The sequence below is a fragment of the Oncorhynchus mykiss genome, chromosome 28 (assembly GCF_057628025.1).
Source record: "Oncorhynchus mykiss isolate SJ-2025 chromosome 28, ASM5762802v1, whole genome shotgun sequence".
In the NCBI taxonomy this organism is placed as follows: Eukaryota; Metazoa; Chordata; class Actinopteri; order Salmoniformes; family Salmonidae; genus Oncorhynchus; species Oncorhynchus mykiss.
In genome coordinates this window covers 15,477,313-15,492,464 of record NC_143049.1, presented here as the reverse complement: position 1 = coordinate 15,492,464, position 15,152 = coordinate 15,477,313, and positions in this window count along the sequence as shown.

The following is a 15,152-nucleotide window of genomic DNA, read 5'->3' as shown; positions in this document are numbered from 1 at the left end:
TTATGAAAGCTAAGTGCACCTGATCTTCAGACGTTGTCAGTCTTAAGTAGCTTACGATGCCGTACCCCGATTCACTTGCATCACAGAAATGTTGCAGTAGGGCTTACTTGATCTTTCCAAAGTTCTTTGACTTGATGCACCTGTTGATGCTGAAGCCCTCCATCTGCTGTAGCCTTACCAGCCACCTTTGCCATGGTTAAGCTGGGATAACTCCTGCAGGATGTGCTTTTTCAGTGAATTTGAATGAAGCAAGAAATCCAAGGGGATCTTACACACAACTAACAGTAGACAAAATACCTCTCCTGATAAAGGATTGATTCTTCATGGACATTTGAAACTTGGCGTAATCTCTTCCACACACACCACTAAAACCCCCATGGCTCCTTCTAAAGATAGGTGTTCTTTGTCCAAGTCGAGGTCCTTCACCTCCTTTTCTCTTTCTGCCTGGAATCAAGGCCAACCCAGCTAGTCTTTTGCTGATCCATTTTGTCAAGAGAAAACAACCCTTTGCATAGACAGTCCTGAGTTCTTCACACAGCGCTATGGCTTGCCTTTCATTTGGTACAGACTTCAACAGTCATCTACATAGAAGTTGTCAATGATGGTGTCAATTTCCTCAGCTGAGAAGCTGCTCTTGTTGTCCTCTGCAGTATTCTTCAGGGCATGACTAGCATAACTGGATGGGGGATTGGAATGCACAGTAATTATGTACTCAGTAAGGCTCTGACTGAAATCATCTCCTGGCCACCATAAAAAGCGGAGAAAGCCTGTCTGTTGCTGTTACCTCGACTTGATGAATACCTGCCTTCTATGGCTGCCATCATGGAGAAAAGTAACAACTCTTAAATTCAAAGGCAGTGCTATGGATGCAAGGACTGACCATGATAGTTTTAACTAAGTTTTTAGGCTATAGAGTATTTGTTTTTCATTTACTTTGTTTACAAACATTGGAGTAAAACATGTTAATATTTTGGTTTCCAGTGGGCTAAGCTCATAAGGCATTTCTAAGTTGTATTCTTCAAGGCTCAATGGGTACATATCATTCATTTTCCAAAAATGGATGTAGCAACTACTGATTGCACCTTCAACATGCAACATGTCAGGATCACTCTGTTGGCACTCTGTTGCATCTTCCACTGGTGCTTCTAATCCTACTATCATTGTTTCTTCAACATTACTTCCTTCTTACACTCTTCTCACCGCCTAGGAGGCGCACTGGACACCGCTTATTCTTGCCACGGTCTCCTTCACCCCAACAGGGCACTTAAGGAATTTGGGCGTATGTTCACCACCGTTGCAGCATTTAACCTCAGCTGGCATACGATGTACAAATATACCCACAATTCATGGGTTTGGGCACAAAGGCTCTTACAGGGTATCTCACATAACCCCAAAATACGTGAGAAGGGAGCGACCCCTTCTTCAAAGAACAATAGAATGGATACAGGTCAGTCGGGGTGCACCAACCACTCCATCTATTTCTTCAGTTATATCCTGTGCATTCCTTTCTAGCGCCATGCCAGGGATAACCCCCTTCATAGGTGCCCTGCTTCGAAGATCCACACACATTACAATCCAATAACTTTTTGAGACGCAAAGCAAGCTCCTTCTGCTCTACGGACACACGTAAATCCAAAATAAGCTTCTTATTATCACTGACGCGACCTCATCCAATGCACCTATGATTTTCACAGAGATGTCAAAAACTGTCAGAACTATACTAGGATTTACTAGATTTCACAACCACTTTACTTCTCCTTTGCTATGTTGTTCACCACTGTAATCTATTCCATCTCCACTCAATGACCCATCAGTTTCGAACAGAACATCCGCTTCAGCCACGTTTCATTGCGGTTCCTGCTGCTAGTGACAGACGTGCTGAGTCACCTCTACCGCCATCTTTACCCATAACCCCAATATGCTAGCCTGCAGGTAAACCCAAAAGGTGGCCACTAGGTGTCAGAATAGCAATAAGGGTAATTGCACACAAATAAAGAGTACAGTACGTTTCCAATATATACTGTACATAAGCATTAGTACAGTATATAGTAGTATAAGGTACAGTATATACATATGAAATTAGTAATGTAAGATATGTTAACATTATTAAAGTGGCATTGTTTAAAGTGACTAGTGATCCATTTATTAAAGTGGCCAGTGATTTGAGCCTCTATGTAGGCAGCAGGTTCTGAGTTAGTGATGGCTGTTTTAGCAGTCTGATGGCCTTGGGATAGAAGCTGTTTTTCAGGCTCTCGGTCCCAGCTTTGATGCACCTGTACTGACTTCGCCTTCTGGATGGTAGCGGGGTGAACAGGCAGTGGCTCGGGTGGTTTTTGTCCTTGATGATCTTTTTGTCCTTCTTGTGACATTGGGTGGTGTAGGTGTCCTGGAGGGCAGGTAGTTTGCCCCCGGTGATGCGTTGTGCAGACCACACCCCCTACTGGAGAGCCTTGCGGTTGAGGGAGGTGCAGTTGCCGTGCCAGGATGTGATACAGCCAGACAGGATGCTCTCGATTGTGCATCTGTAAAAGTTTGTCAGGGTTTTAGGTGACAAGCCACATTTCTTCAGCCTCCTCAGCTGTTGCGCCTTCTTCACCACACTGTCTGTGTGGGTGGACCATTTCAGTGTGTCTGTGATGTGTACGCCGAGAAACTTTTCACCTTCTCCACTACTGTCCCTTTGATGTGGATGTGGGGTGCTCCCTCTGCTGTTTCCTGAAGTCCACGATCATCTCCTTTGTTTTGTTGACGTTGAGTGAAAGGTTGTTTTCCTGACACCACACTCCGAGTGCCAGTGTTGAGTTAATTTTTTTATTTATTATTATTTCACCTTTATTTAACCAGGTAGGCTAGTTGAATACAAGTTCTCATATTCAACTGCGACCTGGCCAAGATAAAGCAAAGCAGTTCAACACATACAACACAGAGTTACACATGGAATAAACAAACTTACAGTCAATAATACAGCAGAAAAATCTATATACAGCATGTGCAAATGAGGTAGAATAAGAGAGGTATGGCAATAAATAGGACATGGTGGCAAAGTAATTACAATATAGCAATTAAACACTGGAATGGTAGAACGTGCAGAAGATGAACGTGTAGAGATACTGGGTGCAAAGGTGCAAGATAAATTAATAAATGCAGAATGGGGATGAGGTAGATTGGATGGGCTATTTACAGATGAGCTACAGTTGGTGCTTAAAGCTAGTGAGGGAGGTTAGAGACTCCAGCTTTAGTGATTTTTGCAGTTTGTTCCAGTCATTGGCAGCAGAGAACTGGAAGGAGAGGCGGCCAAAGGAAGAATTGGCTTTGGGGGTGACCAGTGAGATATATCTGCTGGAGCGTGTGCTACAGGTGGGTGCTGCTATGGTGACCAGTAAGCTGAGATAAGGCGGGGCTTTACCTAGCAGAGACTTGTAGATGACCTGGAGCCAGTGGGTTTGGTGACGAGTATGAAGCGAGGGACAGCCAACGAGAGTATACAGGTTGCAGTGGTGGATAGTATATGGGGCTTTGGTGACAAAACAGATGGCACTGTGATAGACTGCATCCAAATTGTTGAGTAGAGTGTTGGAGGCAATTTTGTAAATGACATCGGCGAAGTCGTGGATCGGTAGGATGGTCAGTTTTACGAGGGTATGTTTGACAGCATGAGTAAAGGATGCTTTGTTGCAAAATAGGAAGCTGATTCTAGATTTAATTTGGGATTGGAGATGGTTAATGTGAGTCTGGAAGGAAAGTTTACAGTCTAACCAGACACCTAGGTATTTGTAGTTGTCCACATATTCTAAGTCAGAACCGTCCAGAGTGGTGATGCTGGACGGGCGGGCAGGTGCGGGCAGCGATTGATTGAAGAGCATGAATTTAGTTTTACTTGCATTTAAGAGCAGTTGGAGGCCACGGAAGGAGAGTTGTATGGCACTGAAGCTCATCTGGAGGTTAGTTAACACAGTGTCTAAAGAAGGGCCAGAGGTATACAGAATGGTGTCAACTGCATAGAGGTGGATCAAAGAATCACCAGCAGCAAGAGCGATATCATTGATGTATACAGAGAAGAGAGTCGGCCCGAGAATTGAACCCTGTGGCACCCACATAGAGACTGCCAGAGGTCCGGACAACAGGCCCTCCGATTTGACATACTGAACTCTATCAGAGAAGTAGTTGGTGAACCAGGCGAGGCAATCATTTGAGAAACCAAGGCTGTTGAGTCTGCCAATAAGAATGTTGTGATTGACAGAGTTTAAAGCCTTAGCCAGGTCGTTGAATACAGCTGCACAGTAATGTCTCTTGGCGGTTATGATATCGTTTAGGACCTTGAGTGTGGCTGAGGTGCACCCATGACCAGCTCTGAAACCAGATTGCATAGCGGAGAAGGTACGGTGGGATTCGAAATGGTTGGTAATCTGTTTGTTAACTTGGCTTTCGAGGACCTTAGAAAGGCAGGGTAGAATAGATATAGGTCTGTAGCAGTTTGGGTCTAGAGTGTCTCCCCCTTAGAAGGACGGGATGACCGTGTCAGCTTTCCAATCTATGTGAATCTCAGGCGATACGAAAGAGAGGTTGAACAGGCTAGTAATAGGGGTTGCAACAATTTTGGCAGATCATTTTAGAAAGAAAGGGTCCAGATTGTCTAGCCCGGCTGATTTGTTGGGGTCCAGATTTGGCAGCTCTTTCAGAACATCAGCTATGTGGATTTGGGTGAAGGAGAAATGGGGGAGGTTTGGGCGAGTTGCTGTGGGGAGCGCAGGGCTGTTGACCGGGGTAGGGGTAGCCAGGTGGGAAAGTATGGCCAGCCGTAGAAAAATGCTTATTGAAATTCTCAATTACAGTGGATTTATAAGTGGTAACAGTGTTTCCTAGCCTCAGTGCAGTGGGCATCTAGGAGGAGGTGTTCTTATTCTCCATGGACTTTACAGTGTCCCCAAACTTTTTTGAGTTTGTGCTACAGGATGCAAATTTCTGCTTGAAAAAGCTAGCCTTACCTTTCCTAACTGCCTGTGTATATTTGTTCCTAACTTCCCTGAAAAGTTGCATATCACGGGGGCTGTTCGATGCTAATGCAGAACGCTACAGGATGTTTTTGTGCTGGTCAAGGGCAGTCAGGTCTGGAGAGAACCAAGGGCTATATCTGTTCCTGGTTCTACATTTTTTACATGGGGCAAAAATTATTTAAGATGGTGAGGAAGGCACTTTTAAAGAATAACCAGGTATCCTCTACTGACGGGATGAGATGAATGTCCTTTCAGGATACCCGGGCCAGGTCGATTAGAAAGACCTGCTCGCTGAAGTGTTTTAGGGAGCGTTTGACAGTGATGAGGGGTGGTCGTTTGACCGCAGACCCATTACGGATGCAGGCAATGAGGCAGTGTTCGCTGAGATCTTGGTTGAAAACAGCAGAGGTGTATTTGGAGGGCAAGTTGGTTAGGATGATATCTATGACGGTGCCCGTGTTTACAGATTTGGGGTTGTACCTGGTGGGTTCATTAATAATTTGTGTGAGATTGAGGGCATCAAGCTTAGATTGTAGGATGGCCGGGGTGGTAAGCATGTCACAGTTTAGGTCACCAAGCAGCACGAGCTATGAAGATAGATGGGGGGCAATCAATTCACATATGGTGTCCAGGGCACAGCTGGGGGCGGAGGGTGGTCTATAGCAAGAGGCAACAGTGAGAGACTTGTTTCTGGAAAGATTGATTTTTAAAAATAGAAGTTTGAATTGTTCAGGTACAGACCTGGATAGTAAGACAGAATTCTGCAGGCTCTCTCTGCAGTCGATTGCAACATGGCCCCCTTTGGCAGTTCTATCTTGTCAGGAAATGTTATAGTTAGGGATGGAAATGTCAGGGTTTTTGGTGGACTTCCTAAGCCAGGATTCAGACACGGCTAGGACATCCGGGTTGGCAGAGTGTGCTAAAGCAGTGAATAAAACAAACTTAGGGAGGAGGCTTCTAATGTTAACATGCATGAAACCAAGGCTTTTACGGTTACAGAAGTCAACAAATGAGAGCACCTAGGGAGTAGGAGTGGAGCTAGGCACTGCAGGGCCTGGATTAACCTCTACATCACCAGAGGAACAGAAGGGGAGTAGGATGAGGGTACGGCTAAAGGCTATCAGGACTGGTCGTTTAGTGCGTTCAGAGCAGAGAGGTAAAAGAGCAGGTTTCTGGGCGTAAGAGAATAGATTCAAGGCATAATGTACAGACAGAGGTATGGTAGGATGTGAGTACATTGGAGGTAAACCTAGGCATTGAGTAATGATGAGAGAGATATTGTCTCTAGAGACGTTTAAACCAGGTGATGTCTCCGCATATATAGGAGGTGGAACTAAATGGTAGGTTAAGGCATATTGAGCAGGGCTAGAGGCTCTACAGTGAAATAAGACAATAATCACTAACCAGGACAGTAATGGACAAGGCATAGTGATATTAGGCATGCGTAGCCGGATGATCAATAGGGGTTCAACAAGTGGTTGGGCTGACTGGAGACAAGGCGATTCAGACAGCTAGAAGACCGGGGCTAGCAGGCTAGCAGACTGGGGCTAGCAAGCTAGCAGAAGGGCCTTAGAGGGATGTCTCCATGTGCGGTGACGTCGGTAGACCAGTCGTGATGGATTAGTAGGGTTCCCAGTAGCAGAGGGGCCCAAGTCCAATTGGCAAAATAGGTATAGAGCCCAAGAAATTGGATCAGCGAAGTGGAGAGATGTTGTTTCCTACCTTCACCACTTGGGAGCGGCCCGTTAGAAAGTCCAGGACCCAATTGCACATGGTGGGGTTGAGACCCAGGGCCTCCAGCTTAATGATGAGCTTGGAGGGTACTGTAGTATTGAATGCTGAGCTGTAGTCAATGAACAGCATTCTTACATAGGTATTCCTCTTGTCCAGATGGGATAGGGCAGTGTGCAGTGTGATGGCGATTGCATCCTCTGTGGACTTGTTGGGGCGGTATGCAATCTGAAGTGGGTCTATGGTGGCAGGTAAGGTGAGGGTGATATGATCCTTGAATAGTCTCTCAAAGCACTTCATGATGACAGAAGTAATTAATTATTTAGTTCAGTTATCTTTGCCTTCTTGGGTACAGGAACAACGGGGGCTATTTTGAAGCATGTGGGGACAGTAGACTGGAATCGTGAGCTATTGAATATTTCCGCAAACACACCAGCCAGCTGGTCTGTGCATGCTCTGATGACGCGGCTAGGGATGCCGTCTGGGTCAGCAGCCTTGCGAGAGTTAACACGTTTAATTGTCTTACTCACGTTGGCCACGGAAAAGGAGAGAGGGGTGCTGGATTCCTTGTCCTTGCGACGGTGGCACTGTATTATCCTCAAAGCAGGCAAAGAAGGTGTTTGTCTGGAAGCGAGACGTTGGTGTCCGTGACGTGGCTGGTTTTATTTTTGTAGTCCGTGATTGCCTGAAGACCCTGCTATATACGTTTTGTGTCTGAGCAGTTGAATTGAACTCCACTTTGTCCCTAAACCGACATTTCACTTGTTTGATTGCCTTGCGGGGGGGAATAACTACACTCTTTATATCTGGCCATATTCCCCTCTTTCCATGATTAAATGCGGTGGGAGATATACAGTGGCTTGCAAATGTATTCACCCCCTTGGCATTTTTCCTATTTTGTTGCCTTACAACCTGGAATTAAAATGGATTTTTTGGGGAGTTTGTATCATTTTATTTACACAACATGCCTACCACTTTGAAGATACACAATATTTTTTATTGTGAAGCAAACAAGAAATAAGACAAAAAAATGAAAACTTGAGCGTGCATAACTATTCACCACCACCAAAGTCAATTCTTTGTAGAGCCACTTTTTACAGAAATTACAGCTGCAAGTCTCTTGTGGTATGTCTTGTGGTAAGCTTAGCACATCTAGCCACTGGGATTTTTGTCCATTCTTCAAGGCAAAACTGCTCCAGCTCATTCAAGTTGGATGGGTTCCGCTGGTGTACAGCAATCTTTAAGTCATACCACAGATTCTCAATTGGATTGAGGTCTGGGCTTTGACAGGGCCATTCCAAAACATTTAAATGTTTCCCCTTAAACCACTTGAGTGTTGCTTTAGCAGTACACTTAGGGTCATTGTCCTGCTGGAAGGTGAACCTCCATCCTCGTCTCAAATCTCTGGAAGACTGAGACAGGTTTCCCTCAAGAATTTCCCTTTATTTAGTGCCATCCATCATTCCTTCAATTATGACAAGTTTTCCAGTCCCTGCCGATGAAAAACATGGGAGGGTGTTCTCGGAGTGATGAGAGGTGTTGGGTTTGCGCCAGACTTAGCGTTTTCCTTGATGGCCAAAAAGCAACATTTTAGTCTCATCTGACCAGAGTACCTTCTTCCAAATGTTTGGGGAGTCTCCCACATGCCTTTTGGCGAACACCAAATGTGTTTGTTTATTTTTTTCTTTAAACAATGGCTTTTTTTTGGCCCTTCTTCTGTAAAGCCCAGTTCTGTGGAGTGTATAGCTTAAGGTGATCCTTCAGGGTTATCTTTGGTCTCTTTGTTGCCTCTCTGATTAATGCATTCCTTGCCTGGTCCATGAGTTTTGGTGGGCGGCCCTCTCTTGGCAGGTTTGTTGTGGTGCCATATTCTTTCCATGTTTTATAATGGATTTAATGGTGCTCCGTGGGATGTTCAAAGTTTCTGATCTGTACTTCTCCACAACTTTGTCCCTGACCTGTTTGAAGATCTCCTTGGTCTTCATGGTGCCGCTTTCTTGGTGGTGCCCCTTGCTTAGTGGTGTTACAGACTCTGGGATCTTTCCGAACAGGTGTATATATACTGAGATCATGTGACACTTAGATTGCACACAGGTGGACTTTAGTTTACTAATTATGTGACTTCTGAAGGTAATTGGTTGCACCAGATCTTATTTAGGTTCTTCATAGCAAAGTTGGTGAATACATACAGTGGGGAGAACAAGTATTTGATACACTGCCGATTTTGCAGGTTTTCCTACTTACAAAGCATGTAGAGGTCTGTAATTTTTTATCATTGGTACACTTCAACAGTGAGAGACGGAATCTAAAAAAAAAATCCAGAAAATCACATTGTATGATTTTTAAGTAATTAATTTGCATTTTATTGCATGACATAAGTATTTGATCACCTACCAACCAGTAAGAATTCCGGCTCTCACAGACCTGTTAGTTTTTCTTTAAGAATCCCTCCTGTTCTCCACTCATTACCTGTATTAACTGCACCTGTTTGAACTCGTTACCTGTATAAAAGACAACTGTCCACACACTCAATCAAACAGACTCCAACTTCTCCACAATGGCCAAGACCAGAGAGCTGTGTAAGGACATCAGGGTTAAATTGTAGACCTGCACAAGGCTGGGATGGGCTACAGGACAATAGGCAAGCAGCATGGTGAGAAGGCAACAACTGTTGGCGCAATTATTAGAAAATGGAAGAAGTTCAAGATGACGGTCAATCACCCTCGGTCTGGGGCTCCATGCAAGATCTCACCTCTTGGGCATCAATGATCATGAGGAAGGTGAGGGATCAGCCCAGAACTACATGCATGACCTGGTCAATGACCTGAAGAGAGCTGGGACCACAGTCTCAAAGAAAACCATTAGTAACACACTACACCGTTATGGATTAAAATCCTGCAGCGCACGCAAGGTCCCCCTGCTCAAGCCAGCGCATGTCCAGTCCCGTCTGAAGTTTGCCAATGACCATCTGGATGATCCAGAGCAGGAATGGGAGAAGGTCATGTGGTCTGATGAGACAAAAATATAGCTTTTTGGTCTAAACTCGCTGTGTTTGGAGGAAGAAGAAGGATGAGTACAACCCCAAGAACACCATCCCAACCGTGAAGCATGGAGGTGGAAATATCATTCTTTGGGGATGCTTTTCTGCAAAGGGGACAGGACGACTGCACCATATTGAGGGGAGGATGGATGGGGCCATGTATCGCAAGATCTTGGCCAACAACCTCCTTCCCTCAGTAAGAGCATTGAAGATTGGTCGTGGCTGGGTCTTCCAGCATGACAACGACTCGAAACACACAGCCAGGGCAACTAAGGAGTGGCTCCGTAAGAAGCATCTCAAGGTCCTGGAGTGGCCTAGCCAGTCTCCAGACCTGAACCCAAAAATAACATCTTTGGAGGGAGCTGAAAGTCCGTATTGCCCAGCGACAGCCCCGAAACCTGAAGGATCTGGAGAAGGTCTGTATGGAGGAGTGGGCCAAAATCCCTGCTGCAGTGTGTGCAAACCTGGTCAAGAACTACAGGAAATGTATGATCTATGTAATTGCAAACAAAGGTTTCTGTACCAAATATTAAGTTCTGCTTTTCTGATGTATCAAATACTTATGTCATGCAATACAATGCAAATTAATTACTTAAAAATCATACAATGTGATTTTCTGGATTTTTGTTTTAGATTCCGTTCTCTCACAGTTGAAGTGTACCTATGATAAAAAATTACAGACCTCTACATGCTTTGTAAGTAGGAAAACCTGCAAAATCGGCAGTGTATCAAATACTTGTTCTCCCCACTGTATACACGCACCACTTTTCCGTTTTTTTTTTTTTTTAAACAAGTAATTTTTTTGTATGTCCATTACTTGAAATCCAAATTAAATTCAATTGAAGTTACAGGTTGTAACACAAGAAAATAGGAAAAACGGCAAGGGGGATGAATACTTTTGCAAGGCACTGTACCGCCATAATACCACAGGGAGAAATTAACAAATGCAGGCCTATGCTCTTTGATGTTCAGGGGCAAGGTGCACTGTGCACACGTACGCACACGAATCCCCAGTCTATATACTCATGTATGTGGTCTACCTATGTGAGGCATGCTCTAGTCCAGGGGCCCAGAGCCTGCTGGTTTTCGGTTTTACCTGATACTCAACTGTACCCACCAGGTGAAAAAAAAGCAGTGAAACTGGCTTTGAGGTCCTGAGTTGACTTTGAGGACTCTAGTCTATTGCAAGTTCTCTTCATAACATTTCCCAGCCAAGAATGATATCACTTATTGCCTTGCAGAAGAGTAATTTGTCTCTTGTTTTGCCTGAGGGGCCCCTGAGGTGGGACCAGGCTTTTAATCTCTCTTCCAGCTGACTAACACCACTTCGTCTTCTATGTAGAAATAACAAACATACTTAATCATTTAATATTAGTAATTAAAACCAGTGCGCACCGGGAGGCTTTCTAAGTCTGTGTTCAAAGTGCAGATGTCATGTGATATTGAAAGGGACAAACTTCTACATGCAGAAGTTAAACTTTGTAGGCCTAAATAGGAGAGAAGCTTAGACACGTACACCTTTCAATCCAATACGTTTTGCCGCAAACAATACGCTTTTGCAGACTTCTTAATCTGAAAGGTATTGCCGACAACAAAGCCCGTAGGGGACAGTGGAGTAAATTGAGATTTTTTTTAACATTCAGCATCACTCCATCAAGGGAAATAGTATTCTTTCTAACAAAGATATCTTCAGTACCAATCAAAAGTTTGGTACTCATTCCAAAGTACTCATTCCAGGGTTTTTCTTTATTTTTACTATTTTCGGTAGCCATGCTGGTTAAGTGTTTCTTGAGTTTAAATAAATCACTGACAGTTTAACACTTTTTTGGTTACTACATCATTCCATATGCGTTATTTAGTAGTTTTGATGTATTCACTATTATTCTACAATGTAGAAAATAGTCAAAATAAAGAAAAACCCTGGAATGAGTAGTTGCGTCCAAGCCTTTGACTGGTACTGTACATGTTTCAGGATGTTTCATTGGAAATAATCAGAATTCATGTAAACAGTTTAGAAGACATAGCTTGTCACAAAAAAAATATCTTGGCACGAACCAGGCATGGGGTAAGTTTTTCTCCCCAATTTCGTGATATCCAATTGGTAGTTATAGTCTTTTCCCATCGCTGCAACTACTTACGGACTCAGGAGAGGCAAAGGTCGAGAGCTGACCAGGGACAGGGTAATTCCTGCCACCTACAAATTTCTGTTCTGAATTAAATATTACCCCTACCTTAAAAAATGTTTTCTTTATTTCCCAAACAATTCAACACTTTTGTATTTTCATAATTTTTTAAACAAGCTTAACACTAGTACTTTTTAAATCACTTTTAACATAGGCCAGGCCTTGTTACCACATATCCCAGCAATAATGCCTTGCGTTAGTTACCCAACGCAAACATTGACTTCATTAGCCCACAGCTACAAGGATGCATTTCAATGCTAGATTTAGGACCTCCTATTGAAGCGTATAGAGACCCCAAATGATGTATAAAACGATCTTGAAATGGTCAGCTTTGGTTTCGAGACAAGAATCATGAAACCTCTAACAAATTCATTTGACTTGGTGAAACTCGCCAACTTGTCTTTCCACTGTGTTTTTTTTCCTTCAAACTCCATGAAATGACCTTTTCTAAGTATAGGTCAAATTATACATTTTGTGTGTGTTTCCTAGAAACAAGGGTGGCTCAACTTGCCCCACTCTCCCATACTTTAATTTCTGCCAACTGACCGAGTCATGATTGCGGTATCTTTAAAAGTCCTGCCAACTTCACAGTATAAACGTTCACTTTCATCTTACAGGCCTTGGCACTCATTAAGAACATTCTATTGTTGGCCTTGTCATTATGAAAAAGCATAAACAAGTCTATTCTGCATGCAGCATTCTGGTACAAATAACAACATTGCCTGCTATTTTTTACACAAAAAATAAAGTAATCTTTCTAGACAAAGAAAGATTTATTTTTTATTTTTTATTTTATTTGACTAGGCAAGTCAGTTAAGAACAAATTCTTATTTACAATGACGACAATCCTTGGCCAAACCCTCACTAACTCAGACAATGCTGGGCCAGTTGTGCGCCACTCTATGGGACTTCTGATCACAGCCGGTTGTGATACATCCCAGGATCAAACCCGGGTCTGTAGTGACGCCTCTAGCATTGTGATACAGTGCCTTAGACCGCTGTACCACTCGACTTTAGTGTGTTGCTGGCTTGGTGGCTAACTAAAAGCCAATAAAGGCCTAAACTGAATACTGGATCAGAGAAGACACTCTAATGTACTTGTCCTCTTGCTCAGTTGTGCACCGGGGCCTCCCACTCCTCCAGCTATTCTGGTTAGAGCCCGTTTGCTCTGTTCTGTGAACGGAGTAGAACACAGCATTGTACAAGATCTTCAGTTTCTTGGAATAGCCTTCATTTCTCAGAACAAGAATAGACTGACGAGTTTCAGAAGAAAGGACTTTGTTTCTGGCCATTTTGAAAACATAGCCTATCCTAAAAACAGGACAGGTCAAAGTAAAATGGACAATTACTGTAGGCTACTAACAACTGGGGTCCAGGAGTTTCATCCCTTGGGCTAAATTGTCATGATCAGTGGTTTCTATCCTTACATTTTTAACGAGCTGATCATAGCAAAAAATAAAATACTTCTGCATTTTCCGCTGTGTTAACACATTGCAAATAGTCTAAGGATAACTCTTCCTGATAAAGTTGGGTAGCTAATATTCAGAGCTTAAATAACCGAATCATGACTAATAAAGCCAATGCAACAATATGTTTTACAAATGGTGGGCCTACCACATAGATGGGCATTCCTAAAATTACATTTCAGGCGACACTGTAGGCTATACCTCAGCAAGCATGGGCCGACACCTTTCGGACTGTGGCAATTTTTTTGGTCTCGCTTAGGGAGGCAGAACGGCCCGGACTGGCCCTGAATGCAGAGAAATGTGTAATGTAACAATCTCCTTCATCTGAGGAACAGGAAAGATCGGACCAAAGCGCAGCGTGGTAAGTGTCCATGCTAATTTAATATAACTGAACACGAAATACAAAATAACAAAGTGAAACAACGAAAATCATAACAGTCCTGAAAGGTGTTACAACACAAAACAGGAAACAACTACCCACAAACACCAGGTGGGAAAAGGCTACCTAATTATGGTTCTCAATCAGAGACAACGATAGCTGCCTCTGATTGGGAACCATACCAGGCCAAACACAAGAAAACATAGAACAACAACATATAATGCCCACCCCAACTCACGCCCCAACCAAACCAAAATAGAGACATAAAAAAGGAACTAAGGTCAGGGTGTGACAGTGCAAACAGTAGACACCAAACTTTTCTTCTTTGTTAAGCGCAGCATGTAGATTTGGAAAAAACAACTGCTGTCCCTGTCTTTCCCTTAATTCTCCAGAACGGGAAATACACAACCCTTTTAATTAAACCCCACCATTACAAAAATGATTGCTGTTTTGTAACTGCAGTCGACTGGTATTTTAGACGCAGTAATTGCAATAACTGCAGTGCCATTAGTCTTACTAATGGCGCTGGAGAAGAAGGCAGACGTTTTACGTGACCCCAGCCGATTGTGTTTTCTCTTTGTTTATTTGCGCTGTTTGTAACTTATTTTTTTTACTTATTTTGTACGTAATGTTGCCGCTACCGTCTCTTATGACCGAAAATAACTTCTAGACATCAGGACTGCGATTACTCACCACGGACTAGCAGAATCCTTTTTTTCCTTTCACGACTCTGAAGAGGCCAACGAAAAGGCTACGCGATCTGCGTGAAGAGGAGGTGGAGAAAGAGGGGCCGAAGGGCGGGCTGCCTTCTGAGAATTTGATCGAATAAACCCCCACTTCCCTCCATTCTGCTAGCAAACGTGCAATCCTTGGAGAAAAAAATCAACGAGTTACACGTAAGTTACACTACCAACGGGACATTAAAAACTGTAACATCTTATGCTTCATGGAGTCGTGGCTGAACGACGACAATATCAACATACAGCTGGCTGGTTATACGATGTACCGGCAGGATAGAACAGCGACGTCTGGTAGACAAGGGGCGGCGGACTATATATTTTTGTGAATAACAGCAGGTGCATGATATCTAAGGAAGTCTCGAGCTATGCTCGCGTGAGGTAGAGTATATCATGAAAAGCTGTAGACCCCACTACCTACGAGAGAGTTTTAATCTGTATTCTTCGTAGCTGTTTACATATCATCACAGTCAGAGGCTGGCACTAAGACAGCATTTAATGAGCTGTATTCCGCTATAAGCAAACAAGAAAACGCTCACCCAGAGGTGGCACTCTTAGTAGCCGGGGAGTTAAATGCAGTGAAACTTAAATCTGTTTTACCAAATTTCTATCAGCATGTTAA